The sequence below is a fragment of the Armigeres subalbatus genome, chromosome 3, assembly GCF_024139115.2.
Source record: "Armigeres subalbatus isolate Guangzhou_Male chromosome 3, GZ_Asu_2, whole genome shotgun sequence".
Classification (NCBI taxonomy): Eukaryota; Metazoa; Arthropoda; class Insecta; order Diptera; family Culicidae; genus Armigeres; species Armigeres subalbatus.
The window spans coordinates 358,512,576-358,526,962 of record NC_085141.1 but is presented as its reverse complement, the minus strand read 5'-3'; the positions used below and the strand labels follow the sequence as shown (position 1 = coordinate 358,526,962).

Genomic DNA, 14,387 nt, shown 5'->3' with positions numbered 1-14,387 from the left:
GTACACCAACTCTCTCAATGCGATGGATACTTTTTAACAGCTTGCTTTGGAGATTTTGACAATCGTTTTGACTCTATCCGCAGCTCCCAGGACGGTACATCTCTCCCTTTTTTATAGTAATGTGAAATATCTCGTTAAATTTTATGATTCATCAAGTTCGAAGTTTATTTAAAATTATTGGCATCACGTTTATTCACACTAACCTTTACCAAAACCTTCGAACTTTCCCGGTTTCTTCACCATTCTCTGCGCCCTGGCTGACTCTACTACTCTCTCGCTTCCAACACCATCTTCTCCTACAACCGTCACATCATCTAACTTTTCCTGTTCTTCCCTATCCACCATTTCTTTGTTTTCGAATTGTAGTTTTTTTTCAGATTTTACCTCGTTAACGTCAAATTTTTCAGCCGAACCAATATGTATATTGCGCCGAATAACCGTGTCTCCTTCTTCCCTCTCAGCGTCGCCCTCGATGAATCGAGCCAGTAGGGCGAAAAGAAACTTCTTCTTTTTTATCGAAAATCGATTCGATGTTTATTTTACGCTGTAGGAGTAAAAGAGATAAAACAAAACTAGCGATTTCGAATTTTTGCTTCTCGCTCTGGCTCATTGACTTCGATTTTGCTGAGATCTTTGACAAGTCGAAACTTTTGTTGAAGTTCGTGGTGGTCAAGCTGTAGAAAAATAGAATTGTTTTTCGTTTGCTTTCTCGGTAGTCGCCGGATTTTTTACGTGGTTTAGCGACAGTTCGGAGGTGTTTTAAAAGATGTTATGGACAATGGTACTATCGTTTGTGGACCATTTGCTTTATGTACGTAAAACGCAGTTGCCGGTCACTCGACCGGTGCTGAAAATGCAGGATAAAAATGTGACATCGGTCCTTGCGGAGTTGCAGCATTCGTCATCAGTATTTCGTTTCTGTGGAAGGGCTCGAGAAATCCAGTGAAGGATCCGAGTGCACTGGTCAAGTGCAGCTTGCACCTGCTCGAGGATGCACCCTTGACATGAGACGATGTATTCAGTTGATGTGAAGGTAATTTTTGTATTTTGTCGAGTTCCTGTGTGATGTTAATTTCGATGACCCTAATTACAGAAAAACAATTTCAAGGCATTTCGAGACAACATTCAAATCTGTGACTGCTAGGCGGTTTTTAATAGAACAGCCAACGACATTAGCTGAATATCTATAGACATCATGCATTCTCTACATAGTTATAGACCGGCTCTCTGCTTCAATTCTAATTAGCTGAGAATAATACCGCACCTCGTGGTTGGTTAGAACGCTAATGAACGCCGAAATAATGAATGGTCATAAATATTGGAAACGAAACTGATGTTTATCACAACGAAACTAGTGGAGCTACTAGCGATTGGCCATCTGCTCTCTCCTGCTGTTAGATATCCGCCCATCGTCCCACTAGACCTGGAAGTCAAAAAGGTAACTGAAAAAAGGTTTATAATCTTTTTGGTAAGTGCAATGAAATGCATAACTAAAAGTAGGATAGTAATAAGGTTTGCTCCAGTCCGTTTTATTCAAAGTGCGTTTTTTAATAATACATACCAATTGCAGAGAAGTTTTTGAATTCCCGTCGGAAGTCTTGAAAATTAAAGCACAAAACATAGAAAGAATCGCTAGACATCAGAAATAAACATCTTCTCACTTCTCAGAGAGAATGGACAGAATGCCAGAGAGAATTTCTGGAATTCCTGGTGATTTTGACCCTGATTCCCGGAGGAAATTTCGGAAAAGTTCTAGAGTATATCCGAGGGAATTCCGGGCGGGTTTAGCAGAGAAGTTAGCGAAACAATACCGGAAGAATTTGCGAATGAATTCCCGAAAGGATGTTTAAAGATACTCTTAGAAAGAATTCCCGAATTCTCGAAGGAATTAACAGGGGAACTCCTGGAGGAATTTATGGAGGAATACTTGAAAGAATTCTCAGAGCAAGCCATGGAGAAATTTCCAGAAGAATTCACGAAGAAAGTGAAGAAAATCCGGAGTTGAAAACCATAGTAGTTCCCAAATTCCCGAAGGAACCAGAATTTTTCCGGACATTTCTTCGGAAAGTTCCATCATAAATTTCTGAGGTAATTCTTTTGTAAATACCACCATAATCTTTAAGAGAATTGCTCTTGGAATTCATTCGAGAAACCCTCAGGGAATTCCTCCAGGACTTTTACGGAATTTCTCCGGGACCTCCAGTAATTCCTTCGAAATATCCTCAGGTAATTTCTACAGGAATTTCTCCTGGAATAAATTCTTTAAATTCACTGGGAATTCCTTGAAGAAATCCTCCGGAAATCCTTCAGGAATTTCTCCAATTACTCCGGGAATACTTTCGGCAATATATTCGGAAATTCCTCCGGGAATCTCTTCGGAAATTTATTTGAGAATTCCTCCGGGAATTCCTTCGCTAATTCCTCCCGAATTTTTTTCGGGAATCGCTCCTGTAATTCATTCGAGAAATCTTCCATGAATTCCTCCGGGACTTCGCTACAGAACTTCCTTTGGGAATTTCTTCAAGAATTTCTCCTGAAATTCATGAGACATTCTTCGGGAGTTCTTCCAGGAATTTATTCGAAAATTCCTCCGGGAATTCCTCCATGATTTTCTCCGGGAATTGTTTTAGGAATTTCTACGGAAAGTTCTTCGAGAATTCCTCCGGAACTCCTTTTGCAATGCTTTCGGGAGTTCCTGCGGAAATGCAATGCAATGCGTTCCTCTGGAATCTCTTCGAAAATTTCTCCGAGAATTCCTCCGGGAATTTCTTCTGGGATTCATTTGAGAAACCCTCCAGGAATTCATTATGAAATTCTTCGCAGATTTTCTTCAAGAAATCAATCGGGAATTCATCTAGAATTTCAGCAGGGATTTTCTCCTGGAGTTCTTCCGAGAATTGCTTCTGGAATTCTTTGGGAATTCCTGTACGGGAATTTCTTCGAAATCCCCCCGGAAATTCCTTCGGGAGTTCCTCCGGGAATTCTTTTGTGAATTCCTTCGGGATTTTTTCCTGGAATTCATTCGAAAAATCCTCCGGTAGTTCCTTCGGAAATTTCTTCAAGACTTTCTTTGAGAAATTTTACGGGGAATATCTTCCGGAAAATCCTCCGGGAATCTCCTCAGGAATTCCTTCTTGAATATTTTTGGGAATTCCTCCGGGAATCCCTTCAGAAATTCCTCCGGGGATCCCTTCGTAAATTGCTTCGAGAGTTTCTCCGGAAATTTCTTCGTGAATACATCCTGGAATTTATTCGAGAAATCTTCCAGGAATTCCTCCAGTAATTGCTTCAGAATCTCCTCAAGAAATTCCTGCTGGAAATCATTCGTGAAATCCTCCGGGAATCCCTTCGGAAATTCCTCTGCAAATTGGTCCAGGAATTATTTCCAGAATTCCTTCGGCAATATTCTAGAGAATTCCTCCGGGACTTTATATGGGATATTCTCCTGGAACACCTCCGGGAATTGCTTCAGGAATTTCTTTGAGAATTTGTTTAGAAATTTCTTCGAGAATTGCTTCGGGAATTCCTTCAAGAATTCCTCAGGAAACTCCTCCTGGAATTCATTAAAAAATCTCCCGAGAATTCCTCCGTGACTTTCTCCGGAAATTCCTATGGGTATTGCTTCAGGAATTCCTTCAAGAATTCATCTGGGAATCCCTTCTGGAATTTCTTAGGGAATTCCTTGTGAACTATCTCCAGGAATTTCTCCTGGAATTCATTCAAGAAATCCTCCGGAAAACTCTTCGGGAATTCCTCCGAGACTTTCTTTGGAAGTTCCGCCAGGAATTTCTTCTAGAGTTCCTCCTGAAATCCCTTCGACATTTCGGGAGTTCTCCTAGAATTCCTCCGGGAATTTCTCCTGGAATTCATTCGTGAACTCCTCCGGAAATTTCTTCGGAAATAACCCCAGGACTTCCTTAGGAAAATCGTCCGGAAATATCTTCGGGAGTTCCTCCGGAACTTTATTCGAGAATTTCTTCTGGATTTCCGCCGGGAATTTTCTTCTGAAATTTCTTCATGATTTCCTTCGGCAATTTCTTCGGGAATTCCTCCGAAAATTCCGGAAAAGTTGCCGAAGACTCCTCTGAATGCATTCTTTGGGAGTTCTTCCGGGAATTTCTTCGAGAATTCCTTCAGGAATTCCCCAAGGATTTTCTTCGAGAATCCCTCCAGGAACTCCTTCTGGAATGCTTTCCAGAGGATATTCCGGAGGAATTCCCGAAGGAACTTCTGGAGGAATTCCCGAAAGAACTTCCGGAGGAATTCTCGAAGGAACTTCCGGAGGAACTCCCGAAGGAACTTCCGGAGGAACTCCCGAAGGAACTTCCGGAAGAATTTCCGAAGAAATTTCTGGAGGGATTCCCGAAGCAACTTCCGGAGGAATTCCTGAAGCAACTTCCGGAGGAATTCCCGAAGAAGCTTCTGGAGGAATTCCCGAAGAAACTTCCGGAGGAATTCCCGAAAGGAACTTCCGGAGGAATTCCCGAAAGGAACTTCCGGAGGAATTCCCGAAGGAACTTCCAGAGGAATTTCAGAAAAAAAAACTTTTGGAGGAATTCCCGAAAGAACTTCTGGAGGAATTTTTGAAGAAAGTTCAAGAGGAATTCCCGAAAGAAATTTTGGAGGAATTCCCGAAGGAACGTTTGGAAGAATTCCCGAAGGAGTTTCCAAAGAATTACCAAAGGAACTTCTAGAGGAAATCCCGAAGAATTCCCCGAAGGAGCTTTGGAGAAATTCTCGAAGAAACTTCCGGGTGAATTCCCAATAGAACTTCCGGAGGATTTTCCTTATGAACTTCCAAATTCCTAAGAACTTCCCGAAATAACTTCTGGAGAAATTCTCGAAGAAACTTCTGGAAGACTTTTCGAAGGAACTTTTGGCTCAAAGAAACTTCTAGAAGAGTTTTCGAAGGAACTTCCGGAGAAATTCTCGAAGGAACCGGAGGAGCTTCCGGAGAAAATCTCGAAGAAACTGCCTGGAGAATTCCCGAAACAACTTCCGGAGGAATGCCCTAATGAACTTCCAAATTCCTTAAGGAATTCCCGAAAGAACTTTTGGAGGAACTCTCGAAGAAACTTCTGGAGGAATTCCCGAAGGAACTTTCGAAGGGATTCTCGAAGGAACTTTCGGAGGAATTCCTGAAGGAACATTTGGAGGAATTTTTGAAGAAACATCTGGAGAAATTCCCGGAAGAAATTTTGGAGGAATTCTCGAAGGAACTTCTGGAGGAATTCCCGAAGAAACTTCGGGAGGAATTCCTGAAGGAACATTCGGAATCATGAAGGAGCTCCTGATGGTCCTTCTGGAGGAATTCCTGAAGGAGCTTCTGGAGGAATTTCCGAAGGAGCTTCCGGATAAATTCTTGAAGAAACTTCCGGGAGAATTCCCGAAAGAACTTCCGGAGGAATTTCCGCATGAACTTCCCAATTCCTTAAGGACTTCCCGAAATAACTTTTGGAGGAATTCTAAAAAAAAAACTTCTAGAAGAATTTCCGAAGCTCCGGAAGCTCCTATATACGGGAATTCATCCGGAAGTTCCTTCACGAATTCCTACAGAAGTTCCTTCAGGATTTTGTCCGAATGTTCTTCAAAAATTCCTCTGGAAGGAATTTCCGGAGGAATTCCCGAAGGACCTTCTGGAGGAATTCCCGAAGGAACTTCCGGAGGAATTCTTGAAGGAACTTCCGAAGGAATTCCCGAAGCAACTTCCGGAGGAGTTCACGAAATAACTTCCGGAGGAATTTCCGAAGGAATTCCCGAAGGAACTTCCGGAGGAATTCCCGAAGGAACTTCCGGAGGAATTCCCGAAGGAACTTCCGGAGGAATTCCCGAAGGAACTTCCGGAGGAATTCCCGAAGGAACTTCCGGAGGAATTCCCGAAGGAACTTCCGGAGGAATTCCCGAAGGAACTTCCGGAGGAATTCCCGAAGGAACTTCCGGAGGAATTCCCGAAGGAACTTCCGGAGGAATTCCTGAAGGAACTTCTGGAGAAATTCCCGAAGGAATTTCCGGAGGATTCCCGAAGGAACTTCCGGAGGAATACCCGAAGGAACTTGGGGAGGAATTACCGAAGGAACTTCCATAGGAATTTCCGAAGGAACTTCCATAAAAATTTCCGAAGGAACTTCCATAGGAATTTCCGAAGGAACTTCCATAGGAATTTTCGAAGGAACTTCCGAAGGAATTCCCGAAGGAACTTCCGGAGGAATTCCCGAAGGAACTTCCGGAGGAATTTCCGAAGGAACTTCCGGAGGAATTCCCGAAGGAACTTCCGGAGGAATTCGAAGGAGCTTCCGGAGGAATTACCGAAGGAACTTTTTTGAGGAATTCCCGAAGGAACTTCCGGAGGAATTCTCGAAGGAACTTCCGGAGGAATTCCCGAAGGAACTTCCGGAGGAATTCGAAGGAACTTCCGGAGGAATTCGAAGGAACTTCCGGAGGAATTCGAAGGAACTTCCGGAGGAATTCTGAAGGAACTTCCGGAGGAATTCGAAGGAACTTCCGGAGGAATTCCCGAAGGAACTTCCGGAGGAATTCCGCAGGAACTTCCGGAGGAATTCGAAGGAACTTCCGGAGGAATTCCTGAAGGAACTTCCGGAGGAATTCGAAGGAACTTCGGAGGAATTTGAAGGAACTTCCGGAGGAATTTGAAGGAACTTCCGGAGGAATTCCCGAAGCAACTTCCAAAGGAATTCCCGAAGCAACTTTCGGAGGAATTCTCGAAGGAACTTCCGGAGGAATTCCCGAAGGAACTTCCGGAGGAATTCCCGAAGGAACTTCTGGAGGAATTCCCGAAGGAACTTCCGAAGGAATTCCCGAAGGAACTTCCGGAGGAAATCCCTAAGGAACTTTCGGAGGAATTCCCGAAGGAACTCCCGGAGGAATTCCCGAAGGAACTCCCGGAGGAATTCCCGAAGGAACTTCCGGAGGAATTCCCGAAGGAACTTCCGGAGGAATTCCCGAAGGGGAACTTCCGGAGGAATTCCCGAAAGGGAACTTCCGGAGGAATTCCCGAAGGAACTTCCGGAGGAATTCCGGAGGAATTTCCGGAGGAATTCCCGAAGAAACCTCCGGAGGAATTCCCGAAGGAACTTACGGAGGAATTCCCGAAGGAACTTCCGGAGGAATTCCCGCAGAAACTTCCGGAGGAATTCCCGAAATAACTTTTGGAGGAATTCTCGAAAAAACTTCTGGATGAATTTTTGAAGGAACATCCGGAGGAATTCCCGAAGGAACCGGAAGAGCTTCTGGAGAAAATCTCGAAGAAACTTCCGGGAGAATTCCCGAACAGGAATTTCTGCATGAACTTCCAAATTCCTCAAGGAATTCCCGAAAGAACTTTTGGAGGAATTCTCGAAGAAACTACTGGAGGACTTTTCGAAGGAACTTACGAAGTGACTCTCGAAGGAACCTCCGGAGGAATTCCTTGAGGAACTTCCGAAGGAATTCCTGAAGGAATATGAAGGAGGAATTTTCGCATAAACTTCCTAATTCTTTAAAGACTTCCCGAAATAACTTCGGTAATTCCTCCGGAAGCTCCTTCGGGAATTGCTCCGGAAGCTCCTTCGGGAATTCCTCCGGAAGTTCCTTCACGAATTCCTAAAGAAGTTTCTTCAGCATTTTGTCCGGATGTTCTTCAGAAATTTTGTCCGAATGTTCTTCAGAAATTCCTCTAGAAGGAATTCCCGGAGAAATATCCGAAGGAACTTCCGGAGGAATTGGCGAAGGAACTTCCGGAGGAATTGGCGAAGGAACTTCCGGAGGAATTCCCGAAGGGGAACTTTCGGAGGAATTCCGAAGGAATTTCCGGAGGAATTCTCGAAGAAACTTCCGGAGGAATTCCCGAAGGAACTTACGGAGGAATTCCCGAAGGAACTTCCGGAGGAATTCCCGAAGAAACTTCCGGAGGAATTCCCGAAGAAACTTCCGGAGGAATTCCCGAAATAACTTTTGGAGGAATTCTCGAAAAAACTTCTGGATGAATTTTTGAAGGAACATCCGGAGGAATTCCCGAAGGAACCGGGGGAGCTTCTGGAGAAAATCTCGAAGAAACTTCCGAGAGAATTCCCGAACAGGAATTTCTGCATGAACTTCCAAATTCCTCAAGGAATTCCCGAAAGAACTTTTGGAGGAATTCTCGAAGAAACTACTAGAGGACTTTTCGAAGGAACTTACGAAGTGACTCTCGAAGGAACCTCCGGAGGAATTTCTTGAGGAACTTCCGGAGGAATTCCTGAAGGAACATGAAGGAGGAATTTTCGCATAAACTTCCTAATTCTTTAAAGACTTCCCGAAATAACTTCGGTAATTCCTCCGGAAGCTCCTTCGGGAATTGCTCCGGAAGCTCCTTCGGGAATTCCTCCGGAAGTTCCTTCACAAATTCCTAAAGAAGTTTCTTCAGCATTTTGTCCGGATGTTCTTCAGAAATTCCTCTAGAAGGAATTCCCGGAGAAATACCCGAAGGAACTTCCGGAGGAATTGGCGAAGGAACTTCCGGAGGAATTCCCGAAGGAACTTCCGGAGGAATTCCCGAAGGAACTTCCGGAGGAATTCCCGAAGGAACTTCCGGAGGAATTCGCGAAGGAACTTCCGGAGGAATTCGCGAAGGAACTTCCGGAGGAATTCGCGAAGGAACTTCCAGAGGAATTTCTGCAGAACATCCGGACAAAATGCTGAAGGAACTTCTGTAGGAATTTCTGAAGGTACTTCTGTAGGAATTCCTGAAGGAACTTCCGAAAGAGCTTCCGCGAGAATTCCCAACAGAACTTCCGGAGAAATTTCACAAGGAACTTGCAGAGGTATTCCAGAAAAAACTTTGGAGGAATTCGAAGGAACTTCTGGAGGAATTTTGAAGGAAGTTCAAGAAAATTTCCTAAGGTATTCCCCAAGAAACTTTCAAAGGTATTCTGAAAGAAATTTTGGATGAATTCGAAGGAACTTTCGAAAGAATTCTGAAGGAGCTTCCAAAGAATTACCGAAGGATCTTCTAGAGGAAATTCGAAGAATTCCCTGAAGGAGCTTCCGGAGAAATTCTTGAAGAAACTTCCGGAGAATTTCGAAAGAACTTCCGGAGGAATTTCCGCATGAACTTCCAAATTCCTTAAGGACTTCCTGAAATATATTTTGGAGAAATTCTCAAAGAAACTTCTGGAATAATTTCCGAAGGAACTTCCGGAGGAATTTCCGAAGAAACCTCCGGAGGAATTCCTGAAGGAACATTTGGAGGAATTTCTGAAAGTACGAAGAAATTCCCGAAAGAAATTTTGGAGGAATTCCTGAAGGAACTTCTAGAGTAATTTTCGACGGAACTTCCGGTGAATTTCCTGAAGGAGCTTCCGGAGAAATTCTCGAAGAAACTTCCGGGAGAATTCCCGAAACCACTTCCGGAGGAATTCCCGAATGAACTTCCAAAGGAATTCCCGGAAGAACATTTGGAGCAATTCTCGAAGGATCTTATGGAGGAAATTTTGAAGGAACTTCCGGAGAATTTCCCGAAGAAGCTTCCGGACAAATTCCGGAAGAAACATCCGGAGGAATTTGTGATGAAACTTTTGGAGAATTTCCGGAAAAACATCCGGAGGAACTTCTGGGGGAATTCCCGAAATAGCTTCCGGCGAAAAATTTTCGAAAAAAATTCCGGTGGAATTCCCGAAGGTACTTCTAAAGGAATTCGCGGAAGAACTTCTGGTGTAATTCCCGAAGGACCTTCCAGATAATTCCCGAAGGAACTACGATTGGAATTTCCGACGGAAGTTAGGGGGATTTGCGAGATGAATATCTACTGGAATTCTCTCAGAATCCTTCAATAATTGCTTGGAAATTCTTTTAAAATGCCTTCTTCTGGTGTAATTCCCGAAGGACCTTCCAGATAATTCCCGAAGGAACTACGATTGGAATTTCCGACGGAAGTTAGGGGGATTTGCGAGATGAATATCTACTGGAATTCTCTCAGAATCCTTCAATAATTGCTTGGAAATTCTTTTAAAATGCCTTCAAGATTTTCAAAATTTCTGGAATACCGAAGCGAATCCTCTGATATTCCGTAGGGAATACGTCTGGGTCTTCGAATGGAATCCTGCTCTATTTCAGAATGCCAAATAGATTTTTTCGAATCGCAAAAATCTCAAGTGGAATCTCTTTGGAATCTCAGTAGGATTGCCTTTGAGTACCAAAATCATTTCCTATAAAATCACAAAAGGTTTGCCTTCTGAATATCAGAAGGAAACCTTCCGGAATCTTAGAAGGTTACCTTCGGAATCCCATTTTGCAATTCCAAAATAATTCTCTTCGGAATGTCCCAGAAGAATTAGCTTTAAATTTCAGAACATAATTCCTTTCAGAATCTCAAAACAGGATTCCCTTCGGAATCCCAGAAAGGTTTTCTTTTGGAATCTTTAAATGATTCCCTTAGAAATTCTAGAAGGACTCTCTCAATTGCATTTTGTATCTTATAACGAATCGCTTCACAATTCCAAAAAGATTCCCTTCGGAATCACAAAATGAATCCTAAGGAAAATGCGGATGTATTTCCAAAGGAGTTTTTAAGCTACCTCCCAGAGAATGTTCCAAAGAATATACTGAAGGAATACGCAAAAGAATACAGGGAAGAGTGGTTCAAGGAATTAAAACTGATAAAAAACTGGAAAGGATTTTGCAGCCTACGATACTTATTCTCCAAACTTTTTGTTTCCCTTTCAGGTTCAATCCGAGATCCGCCCTCGGGCACAAACGGAACTTCTGGAGCGTGTTTCAGACAAAACATAATGCGCCCAAAACTTCAACTCGATTCTTTTCAGGCCCACAAGGTATCCGCTTAGGCTGGCGATACAATCTCGGTGGTATTTATGTTCCGAATCTCGTAGCAGCGTTTGCCGGATAGCTGCATAATTTATCAGCTTCCCAGCAGGGATACTTTCGGAGCTTGTGACCAGAACTGCAGTTCCTTCCCATCATCGTCCGACCATGAAGCTGATCCAGGAATCCACTGGTGTCGCAGAACCCTACTGGTTTAAAAGCGTGGCTATACAACTTTTAATAATTGTTATTTAAAATGAAATAAATAATGTTTTACAATCTTCCAACATTGAAATCAAACTTCAAAAATAGAGCCTGCTGACTTCTAATCATCTTTCTCTTTCAAGCGCGTAGAGGAAGGATATGATTTTGTTTTCATCGGGAAACAATGAAAACAGATCATATTCTTCTACGTGCTTGAAAGAGAAAGATGATTAGACGTCAGCAAGCTCAACACTAAAGCTATCAGTACACTGTTTGTCATAATGACAAATATTTGCCAAGTCAGCCTGATATCCATGTCGATTTCTAATCGGTTTGATAGATGTCCGGATCAACTTGACAAATATTTGTCATTATGACAAACAGTGGACTGCGGGCTTAACGAAAGAATAAGAAAAACAAGAAGAAGAATCCTAAATCAGGAGCTCGACATGGCTTGATGTTCCATAGCAAGACATCGGACCCACGTCAGGCTGAAACGTCAAACCATTTCGCATGTTCGAAGCCAGACGGGCTCGACGCAAACGGTGCAGAATCGCGAGATGTAAGGCGGATCCTCTTGCTCTGCTCACTCTCAGATCAGGCTCTGTCTCACTGATCGGGGCTTTGACGTCAAGCTCCTGTCGGACTCAGATTTCTCAGAGGGTTTATTTGCTGATAAACGGCGTGACGGCTCTCATCTGTCCTGGCCTTGTGCTTTTACTTTAGAATCATGTATCGATCACGCATTTCTTCCTATTCTAGACTATTTCCTTTTTGAATCGAGGGCACGGTGGTTTGTATTTCCCAGGCGGGTGCTAAGGTGTCAAATATTTGTTGCCTCAAATCAAGCGAATGCCGACGGCACTAACACTACGCCGTAGTCTATGAAAAATAAACACTGCAGTGAGTGAGAATGTTCTGAAACGCACAAAGTTTGGATAATGCCAGAAACAACTGTTTCTGCTCAGCACAGAGTTTTTTCTACCAACATACTTATTTATCTGCATATTTCGCGTACGGAATAAAGTGAATACACTACATTTTTTTAGATTTGGTGTATTTTTGTTCGTTGCAATCTTTAATTTAATATGTGCTTTCGACACCACTCTCTCTTGTAAAAATGGTAAACAATACAAATTTTCACAAATACTACGACAATTTATGTAAGTATATGAGCATTTTGAAATTGGAGTATAAATTTATGCGACAAATAAGAGGGTACTGTCATACTTGCCAAACTCCATATGAAAAAAAATTCGTTGTCCCCCCTCTGGTATTTCCCGTCCAAGCATTGTTTTACTTGGTGAAACTCCGGTCGCCTCTTGTGGTGTGGCATGGTATATGAGAAGCAGAGTCTATTATATCTCGGGTACTTATTCAAAAGGACGTATGTGATTTTGTAAACAAAGATTCAAACGTCAATTTGTCCAGTCTAATAGCACTCCCACACAAACCATCACCACAGACAGGTAGGGGAAGCCTTCGGCTACCTGTGGGTGGTGTTGGTTTGCGTGGGAGTGTCATCAGATTGGACAAATCGACGTTTGAATCTTTGTTTACAAAATCACATACGTCCTTTTGAATAAGTACCCGAGATATATAGAGTTGCGCAAAGAGTGAAGCCAAATCTACCTGTTGAACTGTCAAACCGTCTACCTATCGAGCAAAGTAAACAAATGCTTGTTGGTGAGGCGGAAGTATTGTTATCGATTATTATAGCGAATTTAAACGCATGAATTAAAATGTATTAGATTTGATCTAGAAACAGCTTCAAAAAACATCAATACATTCCCCAATTAAGTATCAACAAGAAACTCACGTGTTTGCACTCTGTGGGTGACTAGGTTATCGAATTAAAAAGCTTTAGAAGTGAACGCTCCCGTGAAGTCACTTGAAGGGTTGAACAAAAGTGAAAGTTGGCAACAGAATAACAAGAGCATCATTCAGAATAAGTGTAAGAAGATTCTCTTTGCGTAACTCTATATAATAGACTCTGATAAGAAGGTAGTTCATTAGGTCACTCTCCTAATCTGTTCCTTGAATCGTACTTATCTTGATCCTACGACCGATGTTTCTCATTTGTCTCGACAAAATTGCTATTTGGACTTTTTATTCACAAACACTCTCGATGATTTCTGTGTAAATGAGTCTCTATCGCCGTTATGGAAAAATGAAGCATTTCACACAGCAATAGAATACTCTGTATTTGTGCATCGGAACCATGATCCTTATGGCTATGATTTCGAAAATATTCTCGATTATAAAAATCCAAATTTTGTCAATATTAAACAAAAATTGAACAGAGCTAATTGGCAACAAATTTTACAAAATCAAACTGACATTGAATGTGCTGTTACAGACTTTTATGCAATTTTATTAGACATTGTTCGGAATGAAGTACCACTCGTAAGGAAACGTCGCAATTACAACTCAAAAACCCCAATATGGTTCAACAAACAAATCAAAAATTTGAAAAACCGATAGCAAAAGGCTCATAAACTTTATAAATAATACACAAGTCAAGAAAATTTAGAAAACTATTTGAATATTTGCGATCAACTTAGTTTAGCCATGTCTTCGGCTCTTTCGGAGTATAATGCTAAAACCGAAAATGAAATCAAATCATGTCCTAAAACTTTTTCAAGTATGCCAAAACCAAGCTAAAATCCAGCAATTTTCCATCGAAAATGTCTTTAGATGAAAAATTAGGAGATAATGCTGATGAAATTTGTACTCTTTTTGCAACCTTTTTTCAAGAGACATATACCGAATTTTCCGAAAGTGATCGTGATTATGAATATTTTTCACATTTTCCTGACTATTTAAGCAGTGTTGGTGTAAACCAAATTAATGCAACGGAGATTTTGGCAGCTCTACAGAATTTGGATGCCTCAAAAGGATCCGGACCAGATGGAATTCCACCTATGTTTTTGAAAAAGTTGGCAAGCGAATTTACGACACCTTTATTTTGGTTATTCAAGTTATCTTTAGAAACCAGTAGCTTTCCAAAAGAATGGAAGAAGTCTTTTCTAATACCAATTTTTAAATCAGGTAAAAAATCTGATATTAGAAATTATCGTGGAGTGGCCATTATTTCATGTATTCCTAAACTTTTTTAATCAATCATCAATAGTAGAAGGATGTTCAACCAAATAAAACATATAATAACAGATGCACAACACGGGTTCTTTAACACTAGGATTCATTCGTTCAGAAAATCGTTGTAACTAAATTTTCAAATGACTATATCTCAGTGGTTTTTCAACCGATTTTCTCAGTTTTTTCACCAACCTCTTAGCCATCTCTTCTAGTTTCTGGACATTGCAAAATATTGTATCTAGGGGTGTTCAATTTTTCACTAGAGCTGTGGGAGTAAAGCAACGGATTTA

General features: G+C 41.8%; 1 long non-coding RNA gene across 1 annotated transcript; it reads left to right on the top strand.

Annotated features, from left to right (window-relative positions):
- Nucleotides 1-581: 581 nt before the first annotated feature.
- Nucleotides 582-11,065, top strand: LOC134223357 (uncharacterized). Its single transcript, XR_009982538.1, has 3 exons — nt 582-1,033; nt 1,094-1,438; nt 10,699-11,065. It is a non-coding gene; the product is annotated as an uncharacterized LOC134223357 (long non-coding RNA).
- Nucleotides 11,066-14,387: the final 3,322 nt, after the last annotated feature.